The sequence below is a fragment of the Pelophylax lessonae genome (genome assembly GCF_965119305.1).
Source record: "Pelophylax lessonae genome assembly, chromosome: 2".
In the NCBI taxonomy this organism is placed as follows: Eukaryota; Metazoa; Chordata; class Amphibia; order Anura; family Ranidae; genus Pelophylax; species Pelophylax lessonae.
The window spans coordinates 416,920,518-416,947,862 of NC_138769.1; positions in this window are offsets into that span (position 1 = coordinate 416,920,518).

Sequence of the window (27,345 nt, forward strand, 5' to 3'; positions counted from 1 at the left end):
CCCCCTGCGGCGGTGGTCTGCCAAATAGGCGGTGGGCTCTCTCCACTACAAAGGTCGGGGAAAAAGCCGCACGCCCATAAGTATCAATAAGGAGTTGCTCAAGAAAGTCTGATGGGTGAGCCCCCTCTGCTCCCTCAGGCAGTCCAATCATCCGAATATTCTCCATGTCATCCTGTTTAATCATAAGCTGAGTAACTTGGAGCTGGAGATGGTCTGAGGAGTTTTGCAAAGGTGGGAGGGAATCCTCCACAGCACTGATCCGCTGCTCAGCCTCGGTCACTCTCTCCCTCACCCTCTGGAGATCCTGTCTGATCAAGGAGATATCCGCTTTCACCTCCTCGATCTTACTGGTTAGTGAAGCCTGACATTGAGAGATAGCCTCCAGCACCTTAGCTGTCTCAGCGCCCATGGCGCTCGTCTCCGGTCCTGCCTGGGCGCCATCTGGAGGTCCTTGTCCATGCGGCGATATTTATCAAGCTTGGCGGCAGTGTCTGTCTGCTTCTTCGGTGGGGACATACTGCAGACAGTCCGGTTTCAGGTGCGGAGGTGTCGGGGAGGCTGTAAAGAATCGCTAAGTGCAGGATTTACGAGTTAAGGAGTGTGTGTCGGCGGAGCTGCTCTCACTCACGTCCTAACCCATGCTGCTCCAGGCCACGACCTCCTCCAGGCCATGCCCTCCTCCAGGCCACGCCCACTCTCAAAATACCTTTACCCTTTTTCCTTTAGACATAACATGTACTCCAGGATTGATTTATTTTTAGTAGACAAGGAGCTGCTTTCTCATGTTTCTAGAGCTGAGATCCTCGACATTACCTGGCCAGATCACGTGCTCATCAATCTGGATAAAGAAGACGGACCCCTCACTCACTTACAGAAATCAAACCAGGCTTTGCTGCAGAACCCTTTTTACTGTGATCTTCTGCAGTGGCACCTGACCAAATTCTTTCAACATAATGCCTCATCAGTAAAGGACCCTTTTAGTTTATGGAATGCTCAGAAAGCTTTCATTTGATCCCCTTTTTATACCGCCTGGTCTCTAAAGCCCAGTTGCATGATTCTCAAGATATTGCAAATGCTTTTAGCGATTGTTACTACTCTTTATACAACCTCAGAGATATTGGGCCTGATTCATAGTACGGCGAATTGGCGTTTCGGCGGGATTTTGCGAACCGGCGATTGTTTAAGTCTGAAATTGGTATTCAAAGAACGGCGGGCGGAAAATAGCGCCTAGTGTGAGATTCATTAAGATGCAATATGGTCAGAGCGCGACTTAAAACCACGCCAGCTAAAAGCTCGACTAAAGTTTAGCCAAATTTTCCCCTGTACCCCCAAAAATCCCAAATCACTGTGGAAGGTGTGGAAGTCAATTTGGAGATGACTTGCGTTTAAAAAATGTCAAAAACTGACTTAGAAAGAGAGATATCTGCGAAAGTGTAGAAAGGTTAAACAGCTCCTCCAGCCCCGAGCTGCGAACGCGCGAATGTGCGCATGCGCAACGCCAAATAGGCTCAAAAAATTTCGCCAGCGCGATTTTGGGCCAATTTTTTTTTGAATACCGCTTGGAAATCCGCTGTCTCGCCCATAGAAAATGGCAAAAACCGGCGGAATTGGAAAAACATGCACACTTCCAACAAGGGATCCCTTAGTAAACACCATCACATTCCATACACCTTTCCTGCTAACTCAGAAATCATAACAGTCAAATCTACAGTGTTTATATAGAACCTCCACATTATCGGAAAAAACCCACAAAATATTACATTGGGGAACGGGTCGTCAGATAGAACAAAAATAGATGGAAAACATATTTCAAAGAAAGATTATTAGCATTTCACACATATCAAGGAAATGTCACAATTTTGACAATATTTTATGTGTTTCAAAAGAATTTTTTTCGAAATATATTGCAAATACTACATTTTCTTCCATATGGGTATGGCCAAGTGTTACCATTTTACTACACATTTAACTGAAGGTATATATATATATATCCCTCATACTTGGCTAATTAGCAAAGTATGCCCAACAAACAAATAGAGCTTTAGCTCACAATATTGCTACATATTGACTGGCATCTTTTGTATTTTGTTCATGTCTTTAGATTAAAAGTTTGCTGATACACATGCCTTTTTCAAACATGAACAAAATTAATGATGTCAACATTTGGAGGATTGGAGATATCCAAGTGTTGCCCATACAGAGGGCTCCTTCTGGATTCGAACTTACAAACCTACAGCAGGAAGGCAGACTCCCTAATCATTGTGCTATTTCTCAGTGAGCGTTGGGTGTTTTCCTCATGCCGGCAAAATGCTCACATGGGAACAGGGGCCATTGAACTGAATAGGACTGGATTTTGTGGCTGTTTTGGGAGTTGATCCTTGAGCTGTACAAATCCCCCTCAAACGCCCCCAAATGGGCTACGTTCACATGTACATGTTTGTGGTCTGTTTTTGGGGCTTTTTTAGGTGATTTCATATAAAAATGCCTGCCCAAAAAATCCATGTCAAAACGCCTGGGAAAACGCCAGCCAAAACGCCCATAAGAACGCCTGATATAATTGCCACGCCAAATTTAGGGATGTTCATGAGTGATGAGTCAGATTGTTGGCTTACATATCTGGTCAATCGTCACAATCTCACTTCCCAAATACCAAAAGGTGTGTTTCAATTGTTTCCCTAAATATATATTTCTCTCTCTCTCGCTCTCTCATGTAATTGTATATATATGTATGTATTCCTGTATCTAAATATTCTAAATGATGACTAGCAAACTTGAAGAGAGAATTTTATCAATTCACATATATACACACCTACATACATACATACATGGATTTGGGCTGTTTAGGTCTCTCTCCTCCTCCTCATTTCTATTTCCCTTGTTTTGGCAACTGAGCATGCTCCAAAACACACAGGACACACACAGTTAGTTTTTTGACTGGGCGTTACCATTCTGGGTGTGTGTTTGCTTTGATTATATATAGCTCACTCAGACATCAGGAAAGATTTGACCTACGAAGAGGTCCAATATATTTGTGTGTCACATGCTTTATGGTTAACATTTGTGGGCCTTTGTTATTTATGGAGGTGAGATTTGGCTGTGTTGTGTGTTGACTCTCTGTAAGTATTTATTGCTGTTAACATAATAGTGTATTGTTCTATCAATCTGCACATGCATCTGTTGATTATGGGCTCTTTGTCGATGTATATGGTCTAAATGTTGTACAAAGGTTGTTTTTGTTTGAAAAATACAAATCAGTGGCTTCAATGGGATACTGTGGAGACTGTGCCAAAAATATGTCATGTGAAATGTTTGAGCTGTGTATTTGTGTAATAAACAGCATGTTTCCAATCTTTTTTTCAAATGTCTTCATGTGTCTAAATAAAGTTTTCTGGTGTCCACAAATGTATGTATTTGTATTTCTTTTTGTAAGTTAAATATGCTTAATGGTTGTGTATGTTGACTATTGTTCGCGAATTCGCTAATATACAAACCTGCGTTCTCACATTTCTACATTATACATTGAAACCGGAAACAAAACTTTTGGTGCGTGCACACGTTTCCGGAAATTGTCCAGGCCCTCTCGCAAGTGTGTGCATCATGGCTCCTGCGCTCTATACTGCCGAAATAGTGGCATTTGTGTGTAAGGTAAGGAGGGGGTGTGAATGTGCGGGGTGGTGGCTGGGGGGATGGGTGGGTCGCTCGCTTATCTAGCGGGTGTGCAATAAACTTTTGGTCTGCTGATCTGCGCATGCACTTTCTGCCTATTAGACGTGATCTAGAAACTTCCTAGATGTGAACCTGTTCCCTACACATGTATATATGTGTATATGTATATATGTGTATATGTATATATATGTATATATACACACACACAAAATATATATTATAGAAAATATATATATTAGAGACAATATATATATTAGAGACAATGTATATATATACTATGTATATATTATATACAATATATACATTATATACAATATATATACATTATAGAATATGTTATATACCATATATTAGTGTATATAATAGGGAACAGGTTCACATCTCTGAACTTTCTATATAGATATAGATAGGCATACCCTGCTTTAAGTACACTCACTTTATATACAATCGTGAGTAAGGACACAGCTTGTTCAGCTTGCCATGACACTGCTCACAAACCATAAGTGACAGGGATAAGAAACTTAGGGAGCAACGAGAGGGTACCCAGGTACCCAGGACTACACCATATCCATTTTGTGGCTGGCCAGCTTGCCTAGGTAATCTATCATGTCATAGTCCTGGATCCCCTTAACATGCTCCCACATGGTTTGGGAGTAAGGCTATGTCAATGTGGCCAAAATTTACAATGGAGCTGGTGTATTTTCATGCATTGAGAAAAGAAAAAAGGGATTGCTTCACTTTAAGTACATTTTCAGTTTACATACATGCCCTGGTCCCATTGTGTACTTAAAGTGGGCTATGCCTGTATATAGATAGATTTGATTAGTTTCAACTTTTACACAAAATGAAACACAATTATCTGTGACAGATTGCTCTAACGCTTTGGAATCTGTCTAGATAAAGACAAATGTATTGACCCTTTTCATATATGCAAGATTAGAAACACTATATTCCCTAAATACATAATGCCAAAAATTATTGCCTTACATACATCCATACACACTGCAAGCTCTGCACCGTTTGTCTTGTCTGACACTCTTACCATCATAAGCTGGATCTGCACACAGCAGCTAATTGGTTCACCTGAGATGGAATCAGTGATCACAAAAATCTGGAATGGTCATGTCTTCAAAGGATTGCCTTGAACAAATCACCTCTAAAAGAAACACATGAGTGTATAATCACTTGTCTTAATGAATCACATTCCCAACACACCCATCTCACACTGCCATATGATAATGAATGGGGGTGTCCATTGCAAGTTAAATACACCCCCAGATCCCATTGCTTTGTTAATTGACAGATCTAACTGGAATCTGATGGCACTGCTGTGAACCACTATGCCATCAAATTCTGCTGGGGACCTTTAAAAAGGATTATGTGTGATTGTGTGGATAATTATGCCACCTTAAATTCGCATCTCCCACATACCATGTGCAACTCTTGCAGGAATTGCGAATCAAGGATAATTCAGCACAGCATAATGAACAGACACATTGAGGAGTGTAGGAGCACAGCGTCAGATTCCCCAATCACACTATGGGGTTTTAACTCCTCCATAATTTTGCCACTTTGGAAACCAAGTGCTTACTTGATGTATACTTTTTAGACGGAACTCCAATTTCTAATAGGGTGATATCATTGCATGAGATTTCCCCTCACTTCCTGTCTTAGTGTCACCAAGACAGGAAGTGAGGAGAATATCACTGTGGGGAAATAGCTTGCAATTGTTGCCTTATAATGTCCATAGTATATATAAAAGGAAAGAATTGCTGGCTATATCCCCACGGGAGATTCCCTCACTTCCTGTCCTGGTGACACCAAGACAGGAAGTGAGGGGAAATCTCCTGCAATGATATAACACTGTTACATGTTCTAGTTATGTAGCAAACTTAAGAATATACAAAGCAAACATCTTTTTTTTCCCATTTTGGCAAAATCATGGATTAATTAAAAAACTATCTTTGTTTGTCCCGTGGCTTGCAGGAAAAAAATTTTGCCTTGATTCCACCATCAACACAGACAGGGGAAACACTCCTGCGGAGCCATTGTGTTCTCCCGGTGCTGCCCCTGCCAGGAAAACACAGTGATTATTGCTAGTGGCTACAAGAGATGCTAGCGATAAGTGTGTGTAAAATCTGACAGACTGGTTGTACGTTGTCCTCAAGGTGATCGATCAATCAACTTGGGTACCTTCAGCCTGGCCATACATAGTTTAAATCTGCATCTCAAATGAAGCAATCCCATTTACATATAACACTCCATAAAGGAGAATGGAGGGGCTTATCAGGTCTGTGTCAAAAATTAACAGCCACACCCAATCAGACAGCTCATGTTAAAAGGGACCTGAAAAGCAATCTGCATGGCTTGCTTTTCCAAGCATTGGCTAGTTGAGTGAGCCTGGACTAATAACAGTCACTGTAATGCTACCCATACTGCTGTCCTTTTAACATGGTGACAAAAGTTGATACCTATGCTACATGTGTGTAAAGTTACTTTCACCCTGCTAAATGGACAGCAATAAGGTTGTAAATACAGTGACCTCCCCTGATGGCGGCCCTGGGTGTGTCATGAAAGGCCAATTGAGAAAATGGCTATATCATGTAGAGGAAATCACCAGTGTGGGGCAACCTATGTCATGGAGGTAGATTTGGACATCGATGTATATGTATCACCAGAAATGGAATTCTTTGTTCTACAATATCTCAAAGACGACCTAGCATGTTATTTGAAGACTGTACTATTTTGGACATACTTGGACTCAAACATACACTGCTCTTTCCACAGCTCCTCCTCCTCTGGGGGTATGATACCATTAATACACATCTTCACCAAAAGCACAAGATGATGTGTCGTGTCCGGATGAGGCTGCAGCGGAGATTCCAGTTTCAGGCTGAGATGGTGGATCTGCAGCGGGCCTGGAGTGATGCCAAAAGGCGCTCACCCAGGCTCCTGCTAAAGGCTGTGGAGCAAATCTCCGGTAAGTAAAAATATACATTACATGTGACCAGATAGGTTACAATTTTTTGGGTAGGTGGACATGTGTTTAGCTATGCAACAACACTAATACCAACACCCCCCCCCCTCCCTCTCGCTCCTACCTTTCCTACCTCCATCAAGTGTCTCTTCGCAACCTTTAATACTACTATGTACATTCGTATTTTTTATGTTTCTTTTTTTTCTTCTGCTTCTAGCCAAAGCGGACGGCCGGCACCCTCTTGTGCTTTTGGTGAAGAAGGGGAGGAGGAGGACGGCCACACTCCAATATGCCTTACGAGACAGCGAGCCATTTCAGCAGCTGCAAATTGTGGATCGTAAGTAGAAAATAGAAATGGTAGAAATTTCAAATCTCTAATCACATTTTACAGAGCCCCCTTTACATCGGAGTCTCCAGGCTTACTACACTGTAAGAGGGAAGTGTGAAGACTCTGATGTAAGGAGAGTTCTGGGAACCATTATTTGAGGGGGGAAGCTGGGGACTCTGGTGTAAAAGGGAACTCTGTGGTCCCCAAAGCTCCCCCATACATCTGAGCTTACAGAGACCCTCTTACACTTCCCTTCCTCAGTCCACCACAGTCAAGGGCACAACAAGTCCCACTGCAGAAGGCTACCTGCTTGGACTTGTAATGCTCTCTGTAGGGGAATGAGGAACTACTGCCTGCTATGCTAAGACTTGTAGTGCCCTCTGTTAGGGACTAAGGATTCCTCAGTCCTCAACATTCTAGGGCACTATAAGTCTCAGCATAGTGGGCTGTCATACCTCAGTCCCTCACAGCTCGGGTCAAAAACAACACAGTTAAACATCTAAAGGACAACTCCAAACAAAACTACCAATAATGGACAGAGTCCATATGCTCTATAATTTCAAAGACCCGCTACCACTCACCTTCCACCTCCGGTGCTGTCATTGTGTAGGGCAAAGGGCTCCATCTACACCATGTTTGGCTTTCAGGTCAGATAGGCAGGACTTGCTCAGCTCCACTCTCTTCCCTGGCAATTGACTCTGGCGTCATTGTGGATCTTTCCTCCTCTAGAAAACACCCAGGGGCCCTCTCCTTGTCCCCCAGCCACCCAGGGCTTTCTTCTCCTCCTCCTCCACCAACCATTTTCAGACTCTTCCAACTTCCCTGGGGCTACTCAACCCCTTTGCATAGTGGACACCACAAATCTATGACCAGCCTGCAAAATATCAAGTCTGGGCCTGGTTACCTGTATGTTCCGGGTCCAGGGCGGAGCTCTCCTCCCAGAGCAACAACTGATGATAGCAGAGTGAGTTGACCGGCCAGTCACTTCCTACTGGTGCAGGTACACACCTACCGATTCCTCAACATCTTAGGATAACATGATCAGACGGCCAATCCCCAGTCAGAGAAGGAGGAGTAAGTGTCAGCGGACAACAGACACCTGGCAGACGCAGTGAAGGGACTGCAGCACACTGCTGCAAATTTTAGATCCGAGGATTGAAAGCAATCTTTTACTTGGGAGATTTCCCTGACTGCGCCCTTCGAAATGTTGGTGCTCCGCCACTGGCCGCAAGGCCCCTGTAGGTGCGAGGCCTTAGGCGACCGCTTAATTTGCATGGTGCCCTCCTGTTTTAAAACATGCTCAATGCATCTCATTGGTGTAAGTGCACTTCTATGTTCTGAATTGTAGGGGCATTGAGTATGGTGCTAGCATGATGAGAGGTTACTGCCTATTTGTGTCCATAAATAATATATAATGTATTATTTTTGTTGTTTATTTTTTGGTTTATTTTTGTAGAAACCAGTGATGAGGATCTGGAGCCTCACACTTCTCAGGCCCAGTGTAAGTAATGTGGATGTGCTGTTGTGTTGTGTATTAGGTCAAACTTGGAGGAATGATTGTTTGTTTTGTTTTCTTTTGTGGTTGATGTAACTTCAGCAAGAGAGGAGCCTCAGGCAGGGCCAAGTCGCCTGGATCCGGGCCAGGAAAAAAATGTTGGACAAGAAGAGGCCAATTGGTCGGACTCGGATGAGGACCTGGGCTCTCCTCAAATGGGAAGTAAGTATTCTACATGTGTTTGTGTGTTCAATGTGTCCTGGGAAATATAAGGGCTGTAATATATATATTTTGCCATTGGGGTTATGTAGCAGCTGACATTGAGGATGTTTGTTGTGGAGGACTGGGGAAGAGGGGCCGCTGCTTACCCAGTCCAATGTAACTACTACCTTCAATGTTTCCCAACTACTTTCTGTGTGCCTTTATCAAATAGCTTTGGTTCAAGGATTGTATTTGTGTCTTTGTGTTTCTAGGAGATACGACGCCATCCCCCCATGAAGGGACACCATCCCCCCATGAAGGGACACCATCCCCCCATGAAGGGTCTCCCCCATCCTCCCCCACTCCAGGCTCCCCTGAACTAGTCTGTAAGTACCTAAAATTAGATTCTCACATGAATTGTGTGTGCTAGGATGATGTGTATCTAGGATAATCTAAGTTGGAGTCAAAGCAAGTGTAGTTTTGCTATATGTGACAGGAAGGTTGGTCATGAAACACTCTTGCTTAACCTTCATGTTTGAAAGGTGGTTTTGGGGAGCATTACAGGACATGTTATCTTTTGTAAGTTATCTCAAGCCACCCTATTCTAAATTGGTGTTAGTTTCTCTACATTGGAAATGGTCTGCTTTGTACTTGTTAATTTTTTGGGGACATTGTAATTTAATCATGTCCTGATTTAGTCAACACTGAAAATGTGTGTTTATCAATCTTTCATAAATACTCTTCCTCGGTAATGTACCACATTCCAGTTCACAATTTGTGTTCTTTTTGTGCAGTTTCTCCAGAGCCAGCAACGCCATCCACTTCGGGGGCCCAAAAAAAACCTGATGATGGTAAGTTGTGTGCTTTTGCAGTAATGTGTCTACTTAGTAAGTGGAGAAATGCTAACTGTGTATGTCCCCGCTCAGGCTTCAAGTTGTTCTAAAGGCAGCAGGTTCTTTATGTGAATGCATTCTATGCATTAGTATTCCAAGTGATAGGTGTGCATATTCCCCCTAAGACTTACTGGGACCATTTTCTTACTGTCCAAAATTTTGCACAAATACTTGTCTGGAACAGACTCCCCCTCCTCCTTAACTGAGGTGACAGCATGCGAATATTGCCTCCTGATGCTGTCACTCCTAATCATTGAGACCATCGGAAGGGAGGGGGGCAAGGCTGGCTCACAGCCTAGTGCCTGAACAGGCACAGGGTGCTTGGCTTCATCTCATGTGCCTCCATAGCAAGCTGCCTGCTGTGGGGTCAACTAACAGGAGGGAGGTGCCTAGAGGTGTGTACAGGGGCCATGTAAAAAGGAGGATTGTGATTTCTCTCGTCCCCAAAAACCTAGAGAGTGTAAGTCTAACCTGATTAGTTTTCCGCAGCCCTCCAAAAATGATATGTTTCCAACACTTAAAACAGGCAGGGCTGAGGCACAAAAAACATCCGAAAAACACAATCAGCACAAAAGCAGGGAGTACGTATCCTTAACGCTACAAGCTTCACCCAGAAGAATGACGCTTGCACTGTACAAATCTGCATCACCACCATATCAAAGTCTAAATAAAACTTTCAGGGAAATGTAGAGAGGGGTAATGAGTGGGTGTTAGAGCGTTTTCATGACTGCGTAACCTACAGTTAGAGTGATTCGATTTTTAGATTAATTTTTTCTTTTCTCTTAACACAGCTGGGATGGCGGAAAAACTAAAAGGGGAGCAGACACATCTCCTCCGGCCACAACTGGCCCTCCGAATTCCAAAGGGTAAGTCTCTACTATGTGTCAGGTTCAATCTATAGACAGTAAGAGGGAGAGAGAACGCTACACAAACTCCAATGGTGATAGAGATAAATGTGTGCACATGTATCGTGTTGACCAATTGAACCCAAAACACCTTACATTCTTCTAAATGATTGCTTGTGTTGACATGAAGAAAAGCCTTTTACTTAGCTTTGGTGGAACTGCTACTAACATTCCAAGCCATCTTATGTAACCTTTTGAACAATTTGCTGTGAAAGTTTGAGTTTAAGGTTTACACCAGCAATTTAGCATATTTGCTTCAGAGTGTTGATAAAAGCCAACCAATAGACTCCTAAGCATATTTGTTGAGGCACATTAATTACAATCGTTGTTTGGATCATTTTGCATAAAACTAATTGTCATGTCTTTTTCTACCCAGGACACACCCACCTCACCTATGAGGTCCTTTTGGAATATGTTACGTGGTGCATAGACCGAATTTTAGTTTTGGAAGACACTTATGGGGCGGATCCAGACCCTCAGGAGCCATTTGTGAGGAATGTGTCACCCTTAAAAAGATTGTAGTTTTTATTTTTTAATTTGTTTTGTTAATTTTCCAATGTTTTTTAAATGTCACATTTCTACATTATAAAAAAAAATATACCAAAAAAAGAAAAAAATTAAAAACCCTTTTTTTGGGACCAAAGAAATTAGAAAAAAAATTAAAAACCCTTTTTTGGGACCAAAAAAATTAGAAAAAAAAAAACCCTTTTTTGGGACCAAAAAAATTTAAAAAATAATAAAAAACCCTTTTTTTGGACCAAAAAAATTAGAAAAAAAAAAACCCTTTTTTGGGACCAAAAAAATAATAAAAAACCCTTTTTTGGGACCAAAAAAATTAGAAAAAAAAAACCCTTTTTTGGGACCAAAAAAATTAGAAAAAAAATTAAAAACCCTTTTTTGGGACCAAAAAAATTAGAAAAAAAATTAAAAACCCTTGTTTTTGGGACCAAAAAAATTAGAAAAAAAATAAAAAACCCTTGTTTTGGGGACCAAAAAAATTAGAAAAAAAATAAAAAACCCTTGTTTTTGGGACCAAAAAAAATTAGAAAAAAAATAAAAAACCCTTGTTTTGGGGACCAAAAAAATTAGAAAAAAATAAAAAACCCTTGTTTTTGGGACCAAAAAAAACCAAAAATGTTTACAAAAAAGCCTTGTTGTTTTTGGCAACAAAAAAAACCAAAAATGTTTACAAAAAAGCCTTGTTGTTTTTGGTAACAAACAAAACCAAAAATGTTTACAAAAAAGCCTTGTTGTTTTTGGTAACAAAAAAAACCAAAAATGTTTACAAAAAAGCCTTGTTGTTTTTGGCAACAAAAAAAAACAAAAATGTTTACAAAAAAGCCTTGTTGTTTTTGGCAACAAAAAAAACCAAAAATGTTTACAAAAAAGCCTTGTTGTTTTTGGTAACAAACAAAACCAAAAATGTTTACAAAAAAGCCTTGTTGTTTTTGGTAACAAACAAAACCAAAAATGTTTACAAAAAAGCCTTGTTGTTTTTGGCAACAAAAAAAAACAAAAATGTTTACAAAAAAGCCTTGTTGTTTTTGGTAACAAACAAAACCAAAATTGTTTACAAAAAAGCCTTGTTGTTTTTGGTAACAAAAAAAACCAAAAATGTTTACAAAAAAGCCTTGTTGTTTTTGGTAACAAAAAAAAACAAAAATGTTTACAAAAAAGCCTTGTTGTTTTTGGTAACAAACAAAACCAAAAATGTTTACAAAAAAGCCTTGTTGTTTTTGGCAACAAAAAAAACCAAAAATGTTTACAAAAAAAGCCTTGTTGTTTTTGGTAACAAAAAAAACCAAAAATGTTTACAAAAAAGCCTTGTTGTTTTTGGTAACAAACAAAACCAAAAATGTTTACAAAAAAGTCTTGTTGTTTTTGGTAACAAAAAAACCCAAAAATGTTTACAAAAAAGCCTTGTTGTTTTTGGCAACAAAAAAACCCAAAAATGTTTACAAAAAAGCCTTGTTGTTTTTGGTAACAAACAAAACCAAAAATGTTTACAAAAAAGCCTTGTTGTTTTTGGTAACAAACAAAACCAAAAATGTTTACAAAAAAGCCTTGTTGTTTTTGGCAACAAAAAAAAACCAAAAATGTTTACAAAAAAGCCTTGTTGTTTTTGGCAACAAAAAAAAACAAAAATGTTTACAAAAAAGCCTTGTTGTTTTTGGTAACAAACAAAACCAAAAATGTTTACAAAAAAGCCTTGTTGTTTTTGGTAACAAACAAAACCAAAAATGTTTACAAAAAAGCCTTGTTGTTTTTGGTAACAAACAAAACCAAAAATGTTTACAAAAAAGCCTTGTTTTTGTGAAACTACAAAAAAATTGTAAAACCAAAAAAAATGTTTATATAAATAAAATGAAAGTATGTTGCTCGTTGCAACACAAATGTTACATTGGCAATTTAGTTCATTCTATTATATATTTTAATATATTTTTTGTACGCTACAGTTGGTAGACACCCACATGTGTTATTAAAACGTTTATTTTATTACCAAAGTTTTCTTTTTGGTGTACACATCGAATGTCTTTTGTGTTGTATTTGTTTAGTCGAGTGGTGTGGTCTGTAATTGTTAGTATGTTGGCTTTGGTTTATGTTAGCCTTGAGACTTGTTTTGAAGCTACATTTGAAGGGAGACCTTTTCTTGGGGCATTATGTGAACATTGAGTTTTCAAAAATTAAAATAAATCATATGTTTGGAGATAGAGAAGCACGTGTGTATAAATGCCTACATTAACCAGGGCCATTACTTGGCCACCAACACTCCTAAAAAACCAAAGATCAAACACAAACTAATCATTTTGCATAAAATTGAATTTCATCCCCCAAAAAAACACTATAATAAATCATATTGTGCCACCCTCAAATTAAACAAAAAAATGGGCCAACAAATTGGCCAATGTAACAATCATTAACAAAACTAACCAAAATAAAATAATAAAAAAAAAAAAATTAAGTTGGTGGTGGTGGTGGTGGTGGTGGTGGTGACTGAAGCAGTGTGGTGAGCACTCTTAAGGTTCCTGCCATCAAATGGTGGGCCAATAGTCCCATCTGGTCTGGGGTTAGCCGTAGAGTTCTGGTCAAGTGGCCCATTAGGATCAGATCTTGTGTCTGAGGCTGCTGATGATGCAGGGTGTTGAACCCTGGAAATGTCCCAGACTGAAGATCTTGTGCCAATAGTCTAATCTGCTCTGTGCTCAGCCGAAGAATTTGGGGAACGTGTGCCATTACCATGAGATGGGATAGTTGCTGCCCCGAGGCTATTTGATGCTGCTGGTGGCGCAAGGGTTGTGAAGATGTGTGGGGAGTGGTGGTTGAATGGTTGTTGTGGTCCACGGTGCGGGGGGAAACGACATGTCGCATTGGTGAGATAAAAGGAGGACGGCCTGGGGAGGAGTGAAGTGATAAAGGTGTGGAGTGAATGTAGTCAGGTAGAAGGGGTATTGTGGAACCAGAGGTTGTGCAGGAGGATTGCTCATTGAGGGGTGTGGGAGTCCGAACGGAGTGTGAAGTGCTAGGAGTGGCTACAGGAGGAATTGTCCCATCCCCAGCTGCCTGACAAGTGGCCAACACTGGCATTACCCTCCCACTACCACAACCTGCAGTGGCAGGTGAGTGAGATGTTTGGGAGGGCTCTGCCAATGGGGCATCTTCAGATCCAAACAGGCATTGGCGTGTGGCCAGCACCTGAGTGTCAACACTTTGCCGATCCCGTTGATGCTGGTCTGCTAAACTTACCAAGCTGTTACGCATATCCTGTTGAACCTGTACCATTGTTGCTACAGATTCCTGTATGAGCCCGAGCAGACGTACTACCTCAGTAGATTGCTGAGTACGCCTCCTTAACTCATTTTGGATCCGATACTCATCAAGCAGCCTCTCGGCTACATCCAGCATAGATGGACGAGTTTAGGTAGGTGACAATCCCTCTGCATCTAAGGCTACCTGAAAGCAGAAGAAATAGACCAAATCATTATCAAACATCATGACTAAATATTTCAGATTAGTTTGACAAATTAACACCCCAAGCAGAACATTGAAAAGTTTGATGTGCTTCTAATAAGTACTTGTTCATTGTAAGATTATCCAAGCTAGCAACACTTCTGATAATGGGTACATATTATATTGGTATGACTAATATGACAAAGGCAAAAAAGATTCAACATGAAGGTGTTCCCAATTAACCCTGGTGTGGTAGGTTGTTTATGCTTTTGGTAAATCGGTTACTACACCAATGACTTTATACATCTCCGTATGTTGTCTAAAATCTTGCCATCAATCGGCTACAGGACAACCCAACCAAACGATACCCATGAATTTGGACCTGGAAAATCAAAGACTGGCCGGACTTTAAAGATCCTGGATGTTTTTGGAACATTAGTGCCACGCCAAATTATAACATAATTCCCTGATGTTCAAGATAGAACTCTTGTTGTGCTGGTGCATCGTCAGAATGTCATAGCACTAATTTAACACACACAATGTAAGCCACATCTAGCCCAAAATCATTACTACCATTGAAATGTTACATGTGCACCTTGTTCCCTTATATCACATACCACAGCACTGGATGCAGAATCGTCGCCAGCTCCTGATCCAACTCCAGCTGCTACGTCAAGAGGGGCCTGATGTTCTTTTAAAAAAAAAAACATGTTTAGTACATAACCTTAGGCAGTAATGATTATGGCCAGATTGCCCTCCTAGCTTCAGGAATGAAGCATTGAGGCCAAACATTCAAAAGTGCTTTCCTGGGCTCATAGGACACTTGCTAAACCCTCCCAAAGGTTAAGAAGGCTTGGTCTGCCTACTAATGACGGCACCCATTAATGCTGTCAACTGTGTTTTGCAGGGTAAACATCTAAGAGGCAACACTCTTTCATAAGAAAAAACATGTGTGTTAATGGGGTTAATAAGATTGCAAAAAACATTATTTGGCTAGACATACCAACACCTTCCTCCAGGCCTTGCTGCACTGGGTGTGTTCCCTGCTGCGGGTTCTTCTGTAAAGGACATAGCAATATGAGCTATCTTGGCAAAAAAAAAAAAAAACATCTACATTGTTTGGCACAGTATGATATTGGACCTACCAGGAGGAGGGTCAACACTGATGTCAACACCTGTGAGTCTGTCTGGTTCGCCAAGCTGCATGGGCTGTGGAGGGGCTGAGATCCGTGCTACAGATGAACAAATTGCAGGTTGGGGAAAACCAAAAAAGGACAATTGTAAGGGCAAGTATCAAATTCTATTCATGTCACACATAGGATAGTAGTTAATCTTTTCAAAACAACTCACACAATTGACATCCAAGATAATATCCTACCTCGGTGCAAAGCATCCGAATCTAAGTCCTCTCTGGGAAAGATGGTATCGGGTCCTATGATCTTCAAGAAAGGTAATTGATAATCCCAGAGAGAACTTCGTGCACGTTCATCCAGCCGACCTTGTCGGTCATAAAGACCCTCCGCAGCCCATGCAATTAGCTTCTTCCGAACGGACCCACAGATGTCGTTGACCTTCTTCCGCACACTGTCACGGTGGCGAGGTGCTTCACCCAGTGCATTTACAGCATCCCGGATTTCATCCCACAATCTGTTCTTCTCTGTTACTGAGTAAGACGCGGCCCTGGTCCCATGTATCGCCTGATATCTGGCCATATAGGCGTGGACCAGGGCACAGCACTGATTGTGGGTGAAACGGGGAAGCCGGGGTAATGTGGACAAGCTGACTCTGGTGGACAGACCCTCTCCAGGACTACTGTCAGAAGAGCCAGCTTGTCCACTTGGTGTGTTACCACCTCCCCCGGCTTCCTCCTCCGGGATGGGGATGGTGGACTCCCTCATGGATACAGCTGGAGCCTCCCTCACACCAGAGCCAGACGATCTGCCCACCCTGCCCCCCTGCCCCCCCTGCCCCCCCTGGCCACCCTGGCCACCCTGCCCCTTCTCAGCCTTCCAGTGGGTGGGGCCATGGGAGCACGAGGTGGGCAGAGAATCTGGCTGTCCAGCAGCAGCAAAGAGCCCCAAACTCCTAAATCTGAAATGACAAAAGAGAAAACAGAAAAAACATGATTTGCAGATTGCTCTTCATATACAGTATAATTAGTGAACAGTTACAGAACACACTTACCTAATGGCACAAACAGACTTGGTGGTGGTGGTGGTGGTAGTAGTGGGCAAAGAGCAGAAGAGGCTGCAAAGAAATGGAAAAAAAAAACACATAAGAAAACGCATATGGGTACAAATCACACGAGGCCCTCCAAACACTTACCTAATGGCACAAAGACGGTGGTGGTGGTGGTGGTGGCAAAGAGCAGAAGAGGCTGCAAAGAAATGGAAAAAAAAACACATAAGAAAACGCATATGGGTACAAATCACACGAGGCCCTCCAAACACTTACCTAATGGCACAAAGACGGTGGTGGTGGTGGTGGTGGTGGTGGCAAAGAGCAGAAGAGGCTGCAAAGAAATGTAAAAAAAAAACACATAAGAAAACGCATATGGGTACAAATCACACGAGGCCCTCCAAACACTTACCTAATGGCACAAAGACGGTGGTGGTGGTGGTGGTGGCAAAGAGCAGAAGAGGCTGCAAAGAAATGGAAAAAAAAAACACATAAGAAAACGCATATGGGTACAAATCACACGAGGCCCTCCAAACACTTACCTAATGGCACAAAGACGGTGGTGGTGGTGGCAAAGAGCAGAAGAGGCTGCAAAGAAATGGAAAAAAAAACACATAAGAAAACGCATATGGGTACAAATCACACGAGGCCCTCCAAACACTTACCTAATGGCACAAAGACGGTGGTGGTGGTGGTGGTGGCAAAGAGCAGAAGAGGCTGCAAAGAAATGGAAAAAAAAACACATAAGAAAACGCATATGGGTACAAATCACACGAGGCCCTCCAAACACTTACCTAATGGCACAAACACAGTGGTGGTGGTGGTGGTGGTGGTGGTGGTGGCAAAGAGCAGAAGAGGCTGCAAAGAAATGTAAAAAAAAAACACATAAGAAAACGCATAGGGGTACAAATCACACGAGGCCCTCCAAACACTTACCTAATGGCACAAACACAGTGGTGGTGGTGGCAAAGAGCAGAAGAGGCTGCAAAGAAATGGAAAAAAAAACACATAAGAAAACGCATAGGGGTACAAATCACACGAGGCCCTCCAAACACTTACCTAATGGCACAAACACAGTGGTGGTGGTGGTGGTGGTGGTGGTGGCAAAGAGCAGAAGAGGCTGCAAAGAAATGGAAAAAAAAACACATAAGAAAACGCATATGGGTACAAATCACACGAGGCCCTCCAAACACTTACCTAATGGCACAAAGACGGTGGTGGTGGTGGTGGTGGCAAAGAGCAGAAGAGGCTGCAAAGAAATGGAAAAAAAAACGCATAAGAAAACGCATATGGGTACAAATCACACGAGGCCCTCCAAACACTTACCTAATGGCACAAAGACGGTGGTGGTGGTGGTGGTGGCAAAGAGCAGAAGAGGCTGCAAAGAAATGGAAAAAAAAACACATAAGAAAACGCATATGGGTACAAATCACACGAGGCCCTCCAAACACTTACCTAATGGCACAAACAGACTTGGTGGAGGGGGGGTGGTGTAATCCTTTATAGGCAAAAGGAGGCTGCAAACATTAAACATACATGAGAAATCGCATGACCTACATACGTGCACATAATAAATTACAGTTATCAGGAAAGCAAAAATGGTGTCTTTGGAAGCTGGGAAGGTAAGGGGGCAGGTTTAGATGCCAAATCTAGACTGCACACCTTTAAAAAAAATGAGAAAACACATGTCAAAACCACATGCACATGGGGCCAACTGCCAATGATTAAAAGACACTTGAGGGGTTCCCAAGCTATTGTGGGTTGGAGGGGATTCACCATAGACAACTTAAGCACACCCAAGATAAGTACAAATTCTCTCCTTCCTTTTTTTTGGGAGAGAGAGATACAATTGTCTTACCTCCAGATAATGTAGGTTGTGGGTCACAGGGTCTTGCTAGCACATAAGAAACATCGATCTATAACATCCAGCAGCCATATTGGCCATGTGCTCCTTTTATAGCTGGCTCACAGGTGTGATAATTAGCGGCCGTTTCTATATATATCTGCGCATTCGCGAATTTGCGCGTTCAAAATGGAGGACGATATCCCAGACGCATTAGATGGTGCAATGTTGGCATTTATCGGTGCCTTGTTTGAGGAGGCCCTAGCACAGGAGGCAGCAGAAGGTGGGGAAGCTGCAGCAGAAGGTGGGGAAGCTGCAGCAGCAGCAGCAGCACCTCCAGCAGCAGCACCTCCAGCAGCACCTCCAGTCCGTGTGCCCTTACCTCGCCAGCCACGCATTTTTTGCTCCAAGGATCTATTTGGACAAGCTGCGGGATTCTGATGTCAGGAGGAAATTCCGGCTCGAGCGAGGAACTATTCTCCACCTCTACCAGCTCATAGCAGACAAAATTGACCCGGACACACAGCGCGGCCATGCGGTGCCCGGCATGGCCAGATTGCTGGCCACTTTGTATATTTTAGGGAGTGGCAGCTTCCAAGCCACTTCGGGAAGTATCATGGGCATTAGCCAGCCCACAGTTTCAAGGGTGTTCATGTTGGTCATTAATGCCATAGTCGATATAGTGCCCAATTTTATCCACTGGCCACAGAATGAAAATGAGTGGAATGAAGTCAAGTTGGGTTTCTACCTGCGAGCACACATGCCGCAAATCCTAGGGGCAATCGATGGCACCCACATAGCCATTAGGCCACCAAGGAGCCACGAAAGTGAGTACCGGAACCGCAAGCAGTACCACTCCGTGAACGTCCAATTAGTGTGTGACGCCAAACAGCGCATCATGAGTGTCAACACTGGTCACCCAGGGTCGTGCCATGATTCCAGTATGTTAAGAACCAGTACTCTGTACGAGGTGTTTGAAAGTGGACAAATGCCCCAAGGGTGGCTTATTGGTAAAGTATTTTGTCTTAACAACATAAACTGTAAGATTACATAGACATAGGAATAAGCTACATCGGTGTACACCCTGATTTAAGCAAAGCCTACCTAAAATGGATGTGTTAGGAGTTGTCAGGCTGTTCACACACAACCAGATCAGCAGCTTAGCAGCTCACAAAAGAAAGATTTGCAAAGTTGTCTTTGAGTCCAATGAAGGTGGTTAACCAATGTGTAAATGGTGTCCTCTAGCCACCCAAAGAAAACCTACAAATGATTCCAATGGTATTGCCATATCCCCAAAGTACTTTGCATAAGTGAGTCAATATTGGTTTCCTCACTCTAGTTGCAGATATATTCCAGAAGTAATACCTAGGCTAATGTAATAGGAACAAAATAGGGGCCAAGTTGGAACTTGCAAGAGAAACACACCACTTTGTGTGTCCTTTTTCCCATTTGTATTAGTGATTTAGGCAGTTAGACAGAGTTGAGATGTTTCATATGAGTTTTTGCAAACAGACGAGCAGGTTGTTTAGTAAAATGCCTAATTGTCTCCCATTTTGAGGAGTCATCTAAAGTCACATGATATGAAGAACTAATGTATATTTTTCTTATTTTTCAGGGGATGCTGGTTACCCGCAGCTGACGTGGCTGATGGCTCCAATCAGGTACCCCCAGGGCCGAGCAGAAATGAATTACAACAGGGCCTTGCGGAGAAGCCGGAGTATCATTGAGTTGACCATAGGTCTTCTCAAATCCCGGTTTCTCTGCTTGGCTCGGCCTGGGGGTGAACTCCTGTACTCTCCTACAAAGGCTTCCAAGATCATCCTGGCGTGCTGCGTGTTGCACAACATGTGCGTTGCCCGGGATGAATCTTGGGAGCTGACGGAGGAGAGGGAGCCAGAGGTCCGTCAGCCGGCGGCCCCCAGGCGGCGGAGCACCGCTGCAGGTTTTGCCACCCGGAATACCCTGGTTGCTAGCCACTTTACATGTAAGTACTGTAACCGGTCAAGATAGGGCATGTGTATTAATTAGCTAGTTAGCAGAGGTGCCACTCACAGGGAGACAGAGGGTCATTATCATCTGCCAATGATACTTGCCATTGTAGATAAAGTGTAGTCAACATTGGTAAAATTGTGTTACTTGAGCAAAAACATGCACCTCTAACCATAAACATGTTGGTATTGTGAATAGTGTAAAGGGCTGAGAAGAGCTGGCAGGTGTTTATTTGTGTCTATGCCACCTGTGTAGTTATTGATAACATGAACGGCTGCTTGGTATCTTATGGTGTTGTAATTTTCCAGAACGTCAACATCTTGGAATCATGGCATGTACCATGAGAAGCCTGTGGTGATGGGCTGTCTGGAGTCACAGGTGTGTATTCAAATGTTTACATTAATGATTTCTGGTTTGTGTAAGTTGGCATAAAATGTGTTATTTCACTCGTGATGTCGAAATTAAATGAAGTTCAGAATGAAGCAAACAGGCATTAAGATGTGATTTTCATAATGAAATGTCTTATCCTTTGTTTTATTTTTCCAGGAGTGGTACTGCTTGCGGGTGTAGGTGGTAGAAACCCACCTTGATGGACTCCACTCATCTTCTTTTGTGGTCAGTGGATATTTGGTAAGGCACATGGCCAATGACCAACATGAACACCCTGGAACTTCAAAAGTGGCTTGGAAGCTGACCAGCAACCTTGCCATGCCTGTCCCCTATGAGCTGGTAGAGGTGCAGAATGGATTCTGAACTCTGCCTGAAGTTGTGGAAGACATCAGAATCCCGTAGCCATGGAGCAAAGATCGTGGTCTGGCGCTGTAAAGGCACACGGACTGGAGAGTGACAATATTATTTTGCTGCATCCCTCCTCCTTTTGCTGTCATTCTCAAATAAATAAAGACTTTAGAATTGAACATGTGTTTTTTTGTTTTGTGTGGGTGCCTACAGACAAAAGGGCCATCCACACTGTAAGATTTAGAGAAGACTTTATCCTTCAGATTGACATTTTCTATGTAGTGCAAGGGCCTGCCTGATTGCATCCAAATTGAAAGTGTTGAGGTTTGACCTTATATTATATGGTTTGATTAAGTCTACAGGAAAAAGTCTAGACAAATTGTTAGTGTATGGCCCATTAAGCTGCCAAGGCCGGAGTTTTGCACTTTGCATGCTGCTTGTACTGGTGATGTGAGGGGTTGTAATGTAGAGTAGGGATGTGACAGTGTTGTGTTGAGGTGTGAGGCAAATGTAGTGTTGGACTATGAGGGTCTGTGTTGTTGAAATATGGAGAGAGTCCAATATCAGACACCTATGTTTATTGGTCAAGAAATTGTAAGAACCATGGTAAATATGTAAAGAATTGCATCTCGAGAAAACTAGGACCACACTCATAAAATCAAAATTGTGTTGTTTCCATTGATGTGCTTGAAATTTGGGTAGGACACCCCCCCCCCCCCAAATTCAAGATAGTTTAAAAAAACTGTTAAAAAAATGAGAGTGAAAAGAGATCCCAAGTGTAGTGATGTGATTTGAACCCATGACGTTGTTAACTGCAGTGAAGTTGCAAAGCACTTAGCTATTGTGCAGAATAAAGCTGTATGGTGGAAAAAAAGGAGTGTGTTAAGGCTAAAAAGCACATATAGCTAAAGAACTAAACATTGTATGGAATGTGGGAAGAAGACCATGGTAAAATTGTGAGGTTTCATCTTGCCCTGAAGTAGGGTAGGGGTTTGGTCACTTGCCTTTGGTACTTTCAATCATAAGATCTATTTGACACACAGACAAGATCATAAAACCACTTAAAATGCTGTAAGCTTGCAAGCGCTTCTGAGTGTAACATTATTTAGCAATATATATGATGTAATCCGTTACATTTTAGCAATATAAACAAAAAAAGAAAATAAAAAAGTTAGGTGGAGATGGTAAGCCTCAAACCTACAGCAGAGGGAGATGAATTACAGACGTGTGATGTGTGCACTAATCCACTAGCCCACATCGCTATGTGAAACTGCTATAAGCACGAAGACATAAGTTTGCGAATTGGCGAAGCCGCGATCGTAAGTGAATCCCGCTGACGGCGGAATTCATTATTGCTGTTTCACTAGCCAATTCGCCGCAGCGCCAGTTAATTGATTTGAACGCGGCGAAACTGAAACACGTCATAGATGTTTGAAGCTGCAGTTTCTTTAAATCCGGCCCTAAGTCTCCATTTCCCAACCTTCCTGTGGTTCTATACAACAATTTTGATTAAAAATCCATTTACCTAGCCTTTCCCAAACTCAATTTTATTACTTGATCGCAGCCTTTACACTTTATGAAATGGTCAAAACTATCATCCAACTTCCTAACAATAAATCACCAGGGCCTGATGGCCTAGTGGGTGACTATTATAAACAGCTTAATTATATTTTGTGCCCACACTTAGAATCTGTGGTTATTCAGACCGCCTCTTCCTCAAAATTTCTTTGTGAAAAGAGATCGGAATAACTGCCGGTTCACACTACCGCGACTTCACTAGTCGCCCCCGAAGTCGTGTCGCCATAGTGTGAACCGACTCTTAAAGCGGTGTTCAAGCTGTGGAAAAAAATATTAAGAGTCAGCAGCTACAAATACTGTAGCCACTGACTTTTAATATATATACACTTACCTGTCCAGGGAGCCTGCAATGTCAGAACCCCAGCCAATTTTCGGATCGGCTGTCGGGTGCTGCTGCCACCATTCACTCTAAGGGAAACTGGCAATGAAGCCTTTTGGCTTCACAGCTGGTTCCCTACAGTGTATGCGTGAAGCGTGCTGTGCATTTTTGGTTTGCAGCTCGAACATCGCAAAAGTTCATACCCGAACAACGAACACCATTAAAGTCGATGGGACTCGAACAGGAAAAATCAAAAGTCCCCATTCTGAAGATTTATATGCAAGTTATTGGCCAAAAAAAGGGTATGGGGGTCTGGGTACTGCCATGGGGGAAATTTACTGATGCAAAGAAAACTTTTAAAAGAGATCATTTTTAAAGGAGCAGTGATTTTAATGATGCTAAAGTGAAACATTAAAAATGAAAATTACTTTAAATATAGTGCCTGGGGGAGTCCTCTTAGTCTGCCTGTAAAGTGGCTAATCTGTACTATGTATAGAACCTGCTGCAGCAAACCTGACATTTATGATGGAAAAAAATTACATTTAAATTGGTTTTCCCTGCAAGCTTTCTTTATTTAGTAAACAACGGCTTGGGGAGTCAGTCTGTATGATAAGGCCACATTTTAGTGCACTCAGAACAAGATTAGAGATTATTTTAGATACATTCTGGAGTCTCTTTGGCAGACTTTGGATGAAAATAAGAAAGTTTTGCAACACAGTAAGCAAACCTTGTATGAAGAAGTCAAATTATAGTACACTTAGGCCAAGATTAGCAATATTGTTTTTTACATGGTGTCTCGTTCCCAAACTTTGGATAGATGTAACAAGTGCAGAAAAATGGGTCTTTGGGAATTGTTGGTGCCTTCACCCCATAACCTTCTAGAGGTAGTCTTGATGAAAGCAAGGATTGGATTTGCTGTAAAAAATTAAATTTGACGCCACTGTCAAACCGTTGCAGAAAAATTGGTCTTTGGGTGTTGTTAGTGCCATCATCCTGTAAACTTCTCGAGCTAGTCTTGATGAAAGCAAAAATTGGCCTTGATGTAAAAAATTTAAATTTGACTCCCCTGTCAAATAGTCGTGGAAAATTGGTATTTTGGTGTTGTTAGTGTCTTCACCCCATAACCTTCTTGAGGTATTCTTGATTGGCCTTGTTGTAATAAATTAAAATTTTGATGCCCCTGCCACAGAGTTATGAAAAAATTGTTCTTTGAGTGTTGTAAGTACCCTCACCCTGTAACTTTCTAGAGGTAGTCTTTGTTAAAAGAAATAATTGACCTTGCTGCAAAAAAGTTTAAATTTGACGTTCCTGTCAAACAGTTGCAGAAAAATTGGTTTTTGGTTGTTGGAGCCTCACCCCATGACCTTCTAGAGGTAGCCTTGATGAAACAAAGAACAGGCCTTGCTGTAAAAAAAAAAAAATTACTTTGACGCCCCTGTCACGCAGTTTTGAAAAATTAGTCTTTGGGTGACGTTAGTGCCATCACCCTGTAATCTTCTTTTTTTTTTTTTTCAACAAGTTTATTGAAGAGTAATGAGGTTAACAACATGTAATTATACTTTTCACATTGTATGAAGAAATAACAATCATATCTGATCCAATAACATTATAAACAAGTAAGTATCAGTTTACATTAGGCAAAAGAAATAATCAGATGTCAAGGAAACGTATGTTGAAACACGTGTTAATACAGGAATGATAAAACTGAGGTGATTCGCCCTTTAGAGTGAGAAGTTTTATGTTGAAACAACATAACCCATGAAATATGGCTGTTAAGGGCTAATATCTTTTTCCGCTTAATAAAGCTAAAATAACAGAGTAAAAGGTAGAATATCAGAGGAAGTGGGGGAGCGGACCCTCTGACCAGCATCGGGTCCGCTGGGAAGGGGAAGGAGTAAGCTAGAGAAGTAAGATGGGGAAGAGGGAGAGGGAAGGCAAGGAGAGTGGGCAGAGGGGAGGTGGGTATGGACCAAATCAACTTATGTGTCTAAGCCACTTAAGGGATCATGAAGATAAATGATAATACGGAGGAGGTGGATTAACTAATTAGTAGAAGAATTAGTAAGCTGTTCATATTCGGCGGAGTATCGGAAAATGATCCAATCTTTCCATATTTTAATATATTTGTTTGGAGAATCATGAACTGTAGATATGAGCTCCTCCATTTCGGAGATTTTGTTGATCTGGGTAAGCCAAGTATGTAGGTATGGGACTTTTGTGGTACCCCAAAGTCTGGGGATGCAAAGCTTGGCAGCATTTATCATAATCATAGGAAGGGATTTGAAGTACTTAGATGGAGAGTTGGGGTGAAAGTGCAGTAGGAACTGAGCTGGATGTAATTGTAAGTCTTGAGTGGTTATTTTGAGTATGTAGGATTTGACCGTATTCCAAAATGGCTGTATCAGGTGACAGAACCACCAGATATGTAGTAAATCTGCATGAGATTGTTTGCACCTCCAACATTCATTTGGGATATCTTTGTTATATTTGTTGAGCAGGAATGGGGTGCGGTACCATTTGGTAAGTATCTTATAATTATTTTCTTGAATGGATACATTAATTGATCCTTTTAAGATGTTACAATATATTTTTTCCCATTGGGGGTCTGTCAGAGATAAGTCCAAATCAATGCCCCAGTCATCACACAGTTTGCCAAGTTGTATAGGGTAGGAATCCCAAAGGAGAGAATGTATAGCTGATAGCAGGTGTCGCTGGGGTTGCTGAAGTGCACAAATTTGTTCAAATTTGGAAAAAGGTGCCTCTTTAGGATTTTTTTTCAGGCGTGCGGAGACAAAGTAATGGAGTTGTGTGTATTTCCACCAGGTCAATGCGGGACTAAGTATAGCATTTTTGAGATCCTGAAAGTTAGGAAATTTTCCATTTTGTAAGAGGTGGAAAATGCGAATTCCTATATCATTGGGAACCGAGCGCAGGGTGTGTGAGGATTGGCCCGGAGGGAATTGCGAGTTGTCTAGTAAAGGAGTAAGGAGGCTATGTTTACGGATTAGATGGTGTTTGGCGTTTGCTGTATGGAAACAACGAATGGTGGGACCTATTAGCGGGTGTTTTTTTAGGGAGTCCTGTAAGGAGGAATAAATTAGCCAAGGGGTACTTTGAATGGGAATCTGAGAGAGAGAGTCTTCCAATTCAACCCAATCCTTTTTGTGCTTCTGTGCGTGCCAATCTGCTATGCGTAAGAGGTGTGACGCCTGGTAGTACAAGTAGATGTCTGGGATTTTGGATTTGGGTCTTGAGAGTGTCTCAAATTTAATGCGAGGGGCTTTGTGATGCCAGATAAAGGATCTGATGGCCTTTTATAAAGTGGAGAAGAAGTGTAAGGGTAGTTGAATGGGAACCGTTTGTAATAGGTAGAGGATACGCGGGAGCACATTCATTTTGACAATTTCAGCAAGACCGAACCATGAAAAGTGTACTTTATTCCACTTTTTAAGGTCTTGGAAGATATCCTGTGAAATAGGAAGGTAGTTTTTTTTGAATAGGTTATTTAGATCCGTGGGGATTTCGATACCCAAGTATGTGATGGTATCCGTTTTCCAATCGTAGGGGAAGGATTGTTTACACTGCTCAACTATTGGGTCAGGGAGGGATATGTTAAGTGCTTCCAATTTGGATCTATTTATTTTGAAGTTAGAAATGTATTGAAATAATTTCAACTCTTTTTGTAAATTGGGGATTGAGATAAGGGGGTTGGAGAGGAACAGCAGAACATCGTCTGCATAGGCAGCAATCTTATATTGGTTAGAGTTGGAGAGTACGCCTGAAATGTTAGGATTTGTTCTAATACTATTGAGAAGGGGCTCAAGTGTGAGTATGAATAGGAGAGGAGACAGGGGGCAGCCCTGACGGGTTCCGTTGCTGATGGAGAAGGCATTCGATAGCGAGCCGTTCACACGTACCCTCGCTGATGGGCTGTGATAAAGTGCAAGTATGAGGGACATCAACCTGGGTCCCAGACCGATTGACTGAAGGATCGCTTCCAAGTAGTCCCAGGCAAGCCTATTGAATGCCTTCTCCGCATCAAGAGATAGCAGGAAGCCGGTCTGTGAGGAAGAAGAAAGAATGTGGTGTATATTAAGGGCTTTAAGTGTGTTATCCCTAGCTTCCCTGCCAGGCACAAAGCCAACTTGGTCAGAATCAATCAGGGATGGAATGAAAGAAAGGAGGCGGTTAGCTAGTATTTTGGCAAATATTTTCAGATCTACATTGAGCAGTGATATTGGACGGTAGTTTTGAACTTGTGTGGGATCCTTCCCTGCTTTTGGTATA